This window comes from Macadamia integrifolia, unplaced genomic scaffold (assembly GCF_013358625.1).
Source record: "Macadamia integrifolia cultivar HAES 741 unplaced genomic scaffold, SCU_Mint_v3 scaffold46, whole genome shotgun sequence".
In the NCBI taxonomy this organism is placed as follows: domain Eukaryota; kingdom Viridiplantae; phylum Streptophyta; class Magnoliopsida; order Proteales; family Proteaceae; genus Macadamia; species Macadamia integrifolia.
Window position 1 is genome coordinate 274,996 of NW_024870459.1, and position 7,053 is coordinate 282,048.

The window sequence follows — 7,053 nt, forward strand, 5'->3', positions numbered from 1 at the left end:
TGAGCAAAGAAGAAGAAGAAAGCGAAGATGTACGTGCTGTGTCAAGGATTCAAGGTCAATCGTGCATCTTCTTTTCCAGTGATCGTTCTTCTTCTTCTCTTCAGCTCTGTGTGCGCAAAAGTTAAAGGGTGAGAGGTGAGAGGGGGAGTGTATTTTATCGGGAATGAATTCCAAAAATCGTTCGTTTTTTACAATTTTGAAATGAAACTACACGGACAGAAGAACGAATTGTTGTTCCGTCTTTTGTCCTTCAAATCTTTTTTTTATTTTGTTTCAAAAAAACTGAAGCACATCATAAGGTTATCAAACACTTTATTTCGTTTTTTCATTTTAATGAAAAAAAAAAAAAATCAGAAATGTTTTTTTTTATTTTTTTTATTTTTAACGACCAAACGGGCCCTTATTGTAGCGTCGCACTCAACTCCTTTGGTTGGGTTCGGAAGAAAGAATAATCCACTGAAGGAGATTGTTGTGATTGGGGAAGAGGACAAGGAGGAAGATGGAGGAGAGAAACTATAGGTTGGGTGGTTCACTAGGGCACCAACACCAACGTACAACGTTGAGAGTTCAAGGCCTTGCGGTGGAGTTCTTCACGACCCCAGCTATCGCCATATCTAGAATTTTATTTGATACCGAAAAAATCCTACTCCTCTGATTCACCACCACATCCAACAATGACGGAAATTTCACGCATTCTATTTCATACCGAGCAAACCACTTTCAGATTTGCTTTAGTTCAGAAAAAAGGTAACGGAGATCTTACTGATTCAATATCACGGTTTCAGGTTTGCTTTAGTTTAGGGATTTTCAATTTGGGTTTCCTTCCACTTGTGATTTTGGGGATTTTTTTTCTTTTTATTCATCTTATGGACGAGTATATACTTTGATTCTCTCTCTCTCTTCTCTGATTTTTATTCTTCCCTTTCACTCTTTCTTTCCTCATGCTGATGTTGCAGTGGTAGGGATGACAATCGTAGTGCCAGCGGCTAGGAGAAGTCCACTGCCAAGGAATCCCTTGCCCCTTTATATATTTTTTTAAATGCAGTGCAGGAGGAAAGGGAGGACTGACGATGGAGAGTGAGTGAAATAGACGAAGGAATTGTAGGGTTGCAGAGAGGGCACTTGCAGGGGCGGTGGTTGCCTTTAGAGTGGAGTTTGCGTCATCTTCATCTTCAGCTGTTTTCCCTAAAATTTCAGTAAAGTTTTACCAATTTGGTGGGCCATTGCAAGGGACCGGGGTGGGAGAATTAGTCATCTACATCAGGTGACAAGCAAAAGCACAATTTTTTATATTGTTTTTCCAAAATATCACCACTTATAACCAAACGATCACAAATCACATGGGGTGGATTAATTTTATACTATTATCCCACCCATCAAGTTCCCCATCAAACAAGCGGGGCATAAATATCCTATTGCCCAAATTCTCAAGAAAAACTTACAAGAAGAGAGAGATCCCTCTAATTTCCAGGGCATCTTGACAAGGAGGGCACATGACATCTAGAGAGCGACTTCTACCATCCCCAACCACCCCCCCCCCCCCCAAAAAAAAAAAAAAAAAAAAAACTACTGTAGTGTAGATCCATTCTTAAGAAGTTTTTACAGAAAAAAAATTATAAATTTTAGGTGAACCATGCATTTCCGAAGATGATGCCAAATTGGATTTGAAGCCGAACTGGAGGTAGAATCACTCCTCGAAGATAGAAATAGACTATCTTAGTAGAGAGCATTTCCTTTTTGGTTATGGGGACAAAAGAAAAAAAAAATCCTCATGGGGGACTTGGATATATGAATTGACAAGAGGAGTATTACAACTTCTATTGACAATTAATTTTCCTCCGTTCTAACCTTCCAGCATACTAAGGTTTTGAAGAGAGGAAGAGTATATTTTCCGAGTCCAAGTCCCTGTTCTGGCCTTAAAATTAATGTCCATTTTATCCTGATGAGGGAAGGATGTCTGTTTCAAAATCTTACACTACAGAGACAAGTGATCCGAAATCAATCTATTGCTTAATTTAGTGAGAAGAGCAGTGTTGTGGGTGAAAAATCAGCCCAAGACCCAAGACCCATGACCCAAGACCCAAGCCACCAAGACTTTTAGGCTTAAAAAGTATCTTCAAGCAATGAGGGTTTGACTTTTCTTATCTGGCTTTCCTTTCCAGAAATGAGTATTAAAACTGTCAGTTTGTTACAAAACTCCGAGGGAAACGAAAATAGGTCATGAGATAGATTGGGATTGGAATTAATATAGATTTAACAAGTGGGCTCTATCTACCAGCCACTTTGAGGAGAGGAGCCTTTCACATGGCTAAATGATGTTAGGTGTCTCAAATTCTTGAAAAAATTACATGATTACTCACTTTTGAGTTTCTCTTTACAAAATTATCCACTAAAAATTTCAGTTAACAAAATTACCCAAAATTAGGTTTTCATTTACAAAATTACCCACTTAAAGTTTAATTTAACAAAAATACCCAAAATTGAGTTTGGGTTTATAAAACTACCCACTCAAAGTTTTAGTAACAAAAAAGTACATGCTTCTATGTGGAAGATGAAGAATCACTATTTTGGATAGTTTTGTAAACCCAAATCTGACTTTGGGTATTTTTGTTAACTGAAACTTTGTCTAGGTAGTTTTGTAAACCAAAACCTAATTTTTTGTATTTTTATTAACCAAAACTTTTTGTGGGTAATTTTGTAAAAGGAAACCCAAAAGTGGGTAATCATATAATTTTTCCCAAATTCTTAACCTGGCGACTATCCAAATGGGAGTTTTTTTTTTTTTTTTTTTAAGATGTGATTGTAATAAAGGGATTGGGCCTCGTTTGGTGGAGGAGGAGGAGGAGGAGGAGGAGGAGGATGTCTTCTTGTTCAACTAAGAGAGAAGGAGATTTTTGAATTATGATTTTGGGCTGAGAGTTTCTTGCTATGAATTTGGATCTTCTTGAGAGATCTCCGTTGTACAATTTCTTTTAACATAGTGAATCATTTTCTCTTTTATTCAAAAGCATAAAAAATCATTTTAGTATGTAAACCTCGTTAAATCTTTATGTCTTCTTATATGAATTTATTCGTTTTTTTTAGTGTTTGTTCTAACAATTTACTGTTGACTCTGGATAAAATCCTATGGAGATAAGATATCTTATTTTTATTACCCAGTAAAAGATGGAGGGAAGAAAGAGGCATCCCTTTTATGCCAAGGTGCTTGCAAATCTAACATGGTTTTCTTATTAATAAAAATTTCACTTTTATTGAAATTCACTTTTTGGACAGCAAAATATTAGCATATATTACATTGATTTAGTGGGCGGAATCCTTGCTGGTCACGGTTAGCCAACCAAATCTCCTTAAAAAAGAGTTTTTATTTTTTGTAAGTTCAACTCAATCTTTGTTACCAATTGGGTGGGATCATTTTCTTGTATGTATTGTTAGAACAAAACTTGGTTGCTGCCCAGGCAGCAGCGAAATTTTTTCCATATTGTTATATACGATATCAATGAAATATGTTGAGTTTTGACTCAGTATCATTACATATTTTCATGGTATTAGATAGGGGTGTCAACGGTCCGGGTCGGTGCGGTTTCGGTCCGGTTCCACCGGTTTCGGTGTGAGTTTGGAAGTGACCGAAACCGACCCGACCCAATAAGGATTTATCGGTTTCGGTCCGGTGTCGGTTTCGGTGCGGTTTGGGTTCGGGTTGGTACCGGTTTGGATTTATTAGGTTCATTTCGGTTTGGATCGGTTTTTTAAACCGGTATGGAGCCATTAGGAAACAACCAAATGATGAATTGTTGAACTTCGATTTCTTAAATCGATTTGTAACCGGGTTGGTTTTGATTTTTGGTCTAGTTTGAATTCGATTTTCCATACAAATGTATACAAAACTATTCAAATTTTAATTTTTTTAATGAATTTTGGACTGTTTCGGTTTCTCACCGGTTTGGTTTCGGTTTCGGTCTGGGTTTTGAGCCGGTTTCGGTTTGGTTTCGGGTTCATCCGGTTTTCGGTGCGGTTCGGTTTGGTTTTGGGGTTACAATACTTGAAACCGAACCGAACCAATAAGGCTTCGGTTCGGTTCGGTCCGGGTTGTTATCGGTTCGGTCCAGCCGATTTTACCGGTTCGGTTTAGGAATTGACACCCCTAGTGTTAGAGTGACATGTGATTGTTCACTCTTTTTTTTTCTCGATTGGTCTTCATGTCTCAAGAATCTAAAGTCACCGACGACACTCCTTTGGTAAACACCGCGCAGCTGGCTTCCACTAACGCTACTGTTGCAAATATGGTCGACCATCCCACATGGCGACGAGCCATGGGCATGGCCCTTTAAGCGGAAAAAAAAAAATGATGTTCATCGATGGCACACTTCCACAAATAATGTCTCCTCCATCTAAAATTTAAATTTAGAAGCGCTACAATTTTATGGTCCTTTCATGGATCTTGAATTTGTTTTCTCTTTTTCTTGTCATTTGCGTTATCTACGTTGAAGCAAGTTGCTTTATTCTTTCTGATCTCCAATGGGATGGTCAGAATAGACCTAGATTTAGATTCTTGTAATTTTTTTTGTTCTTTTTCTAATTTGTTTTTTTTTTTTAATCTGCTGATGGTAATGCCAAAGGTGGAGTAAGAACTCAAAGAGCTGCTCCGGTAACAACTTTTATATTTTAGTAATTCAATTTTGCTGATTATTAGAAAAAAAAAAAAAAAAAAAGCGCTGAAGCAACTTGTTCTGTCTAATAAGATCTTGAGGAACATTTACTCACGCAGCAATGCTCCGTGCACCTTTCACCTCAAGCGCTCCATATCCATCATCCAACAACGAACAAACTCTTTAGCGGCCTACTATACTCGGTGGAGGGTACCATGGGATGAGCTCTCATCGTATGTCCTTGTTCCCACTTGTTCCTGTGCCGCCTAATCGGCACTTAACTCCGTTGCCCAATAGGAACGAGTCTATCAATTCCTTATGAGGCTCTTTGATAGCTATGCTAACATCCGATCTCAGATCTTGACCACTGATACCATTCCTAATGTCAATTGCTCTTATTATTTGCTTCTGCAAGAAGAACAACGCTGTGCCCCGTCTCCCGCACCCTCTGTATTTGACACCTTTGTTGTATCAACTACTCAAGAGAACCATTGCTCAAACGATTTTTCTAGCCAACCTAAGAAATGGCCAAGTGCGATCATTGCAAAATCGATGGCACACCCAAGCCACGTGTTGAAAAATACATGGCTACCGGCTAGGCCATCAGCCCCGTTCACGCTGTTCCAGCCCAGGTAACAATATAGGTTGTGACTTGTGTTCCACACCTAAGGTTCACGCTACCACCATGTCTACTGGGACCTCCATCCTAGGCCTCAGTCCCGCCTAGTTTCAACAGTCACTCTCGAGTCCCACTCCATCTATTCCCGCGCCAGCCTTGCAGGTACTATGACTAGTCTCTCTGTTTCAAGTATGAGTTCCTCTTCCTAGATACTCCACAATGGGGCTTCAGATCATGACATGTGACCAAAACCATCAACCGCATCTACCGAGTTTGTCTTCCCAATGGGACCACCCTACCTATAACCCACCATGGGACCAAATCTCTTCCTAATATCACCTTACATAATTTTCTTTTTTTGTTTCATCTTTTAAATTCAATTTAATTTTTATCAGTAACTCACATCTTCTTTAAACGTCTCTTTTATTTTTGTTCCCACCTTCTATGTACTGCAGAACACATCAACAAAGAAGCTGATTGGGGACAGGAATGATGCGTGATGGCTTTTACTATCTTCCACCGCCAATTTCCTCATCGCCCTTTGCTTTCCTAGCTACTCGAGCTTCATCTTCGGCATTGTTGCGCATCCATCTTGGTCATCCATCCCTGGATCAGATTTCCCATTTGTCTTCATCCTTCTGCATTTGTTCATTGCGATATTTTGGAAGGGAGGAGAGGAGGGGGGGGGGGGTGAGTTATTAGCTCATTATTTCCTCACTATTGTAGATAATTTCCTCACAGCGTTTGGGTATATTTAATGTGGCATAAATCTAAAACTTATAGTTTATTGGTTTCCTTCTACCAAATGGTGGACACTTAGTTCAATTGTTGAATTCAAACTCATCGTACTGATAATAGATTAGAGTCTTTTTTCCCTAAAACCATGCTTCAATTCTATATGGTGAACGACATCATTCACAAACATTCTTGCGTGGACACCCCACAAGAAAATGGGGTGATTGAACATAAGCATTAGCACCTTCTAGTTGTTGCTTGTGCCTTATATTTCCAAGCTCACCTCCCTGTTCGGTTTTGAGGGGAATGCATCCTAACCAGAGATTATTTAATCAAATAACTGTGGATCGTTGTCGTGAACGAATCAAAATAAAACCTTGACTAACTATAAGATAGTGGTAATAAAGGGGTCAAACCCACAGAGAACTAAAAGGTTAAATTTTCTAAAATTGATGTGAATGTTGTTTTGAAAATAAAAATTACAAAGACTAAATTAACGACTAATTAACAAAATTGAGAATTTATGAGAAGAACAACCTTTAGGATTTGAATTCCCATTGACATGATTATTTAACTTTGGTGCATACTCCGGTTCATTAAAACTACAAGTTTAATGCAACCATAAAATGACAATTCCGATTTATTCTAGGTATAACCTATCTTGCTGAGCATTATTGTCTTTCACATACGTTTAGCACATTTAGTTCAATTAGTTTAAGGCTATCATTGATACAACTGAAATTTCGATAAACACTATTGATTGAACAGAAAATATGAATCACATAACCATATTCTCTGAACTAAATAATTCAATTAAGATGGAACCTCAATATCAAACAATCCAGTATGCTTAAACCAGAAATTAAATAGCAATTATCAAAGGTATCTACACCTAAGGACGAAGTGATTTAGCCGCTCATGGTGCGAATCAACGAAGGACAACAACGATGGTGTTCTTCCATGGAGACACGAACACAGGTGAAGAGATTCAACAATAATATGATAGTGGTTATGGAACCTTGGTGTGATGACAATGATCTCTATGCAATGTTG

The 7,053-nt window shown here is 38.4% G+C and overlaps 1 long non-coding RNA gene across 1 annotated transcript; it reads left to right on the top strand.

Annotated features, from left to right (window-relative positions):
* The first annotated feature begins 404 nt into the window (after positions 1 to 404).
* On the top strand, positions 405 to 1,223 carry LOC122068806. The gene is made up of 2 exons (XR_006137252.1): positions 405 to 747; positions 957 to 1,223. It is a non-coding gene; the product is annotated as an uncharacterized LOC122068806 (long non-coding RNA).
* Positions 1,224 to 7,053: the final 5,830 nt, after the last annotated feature.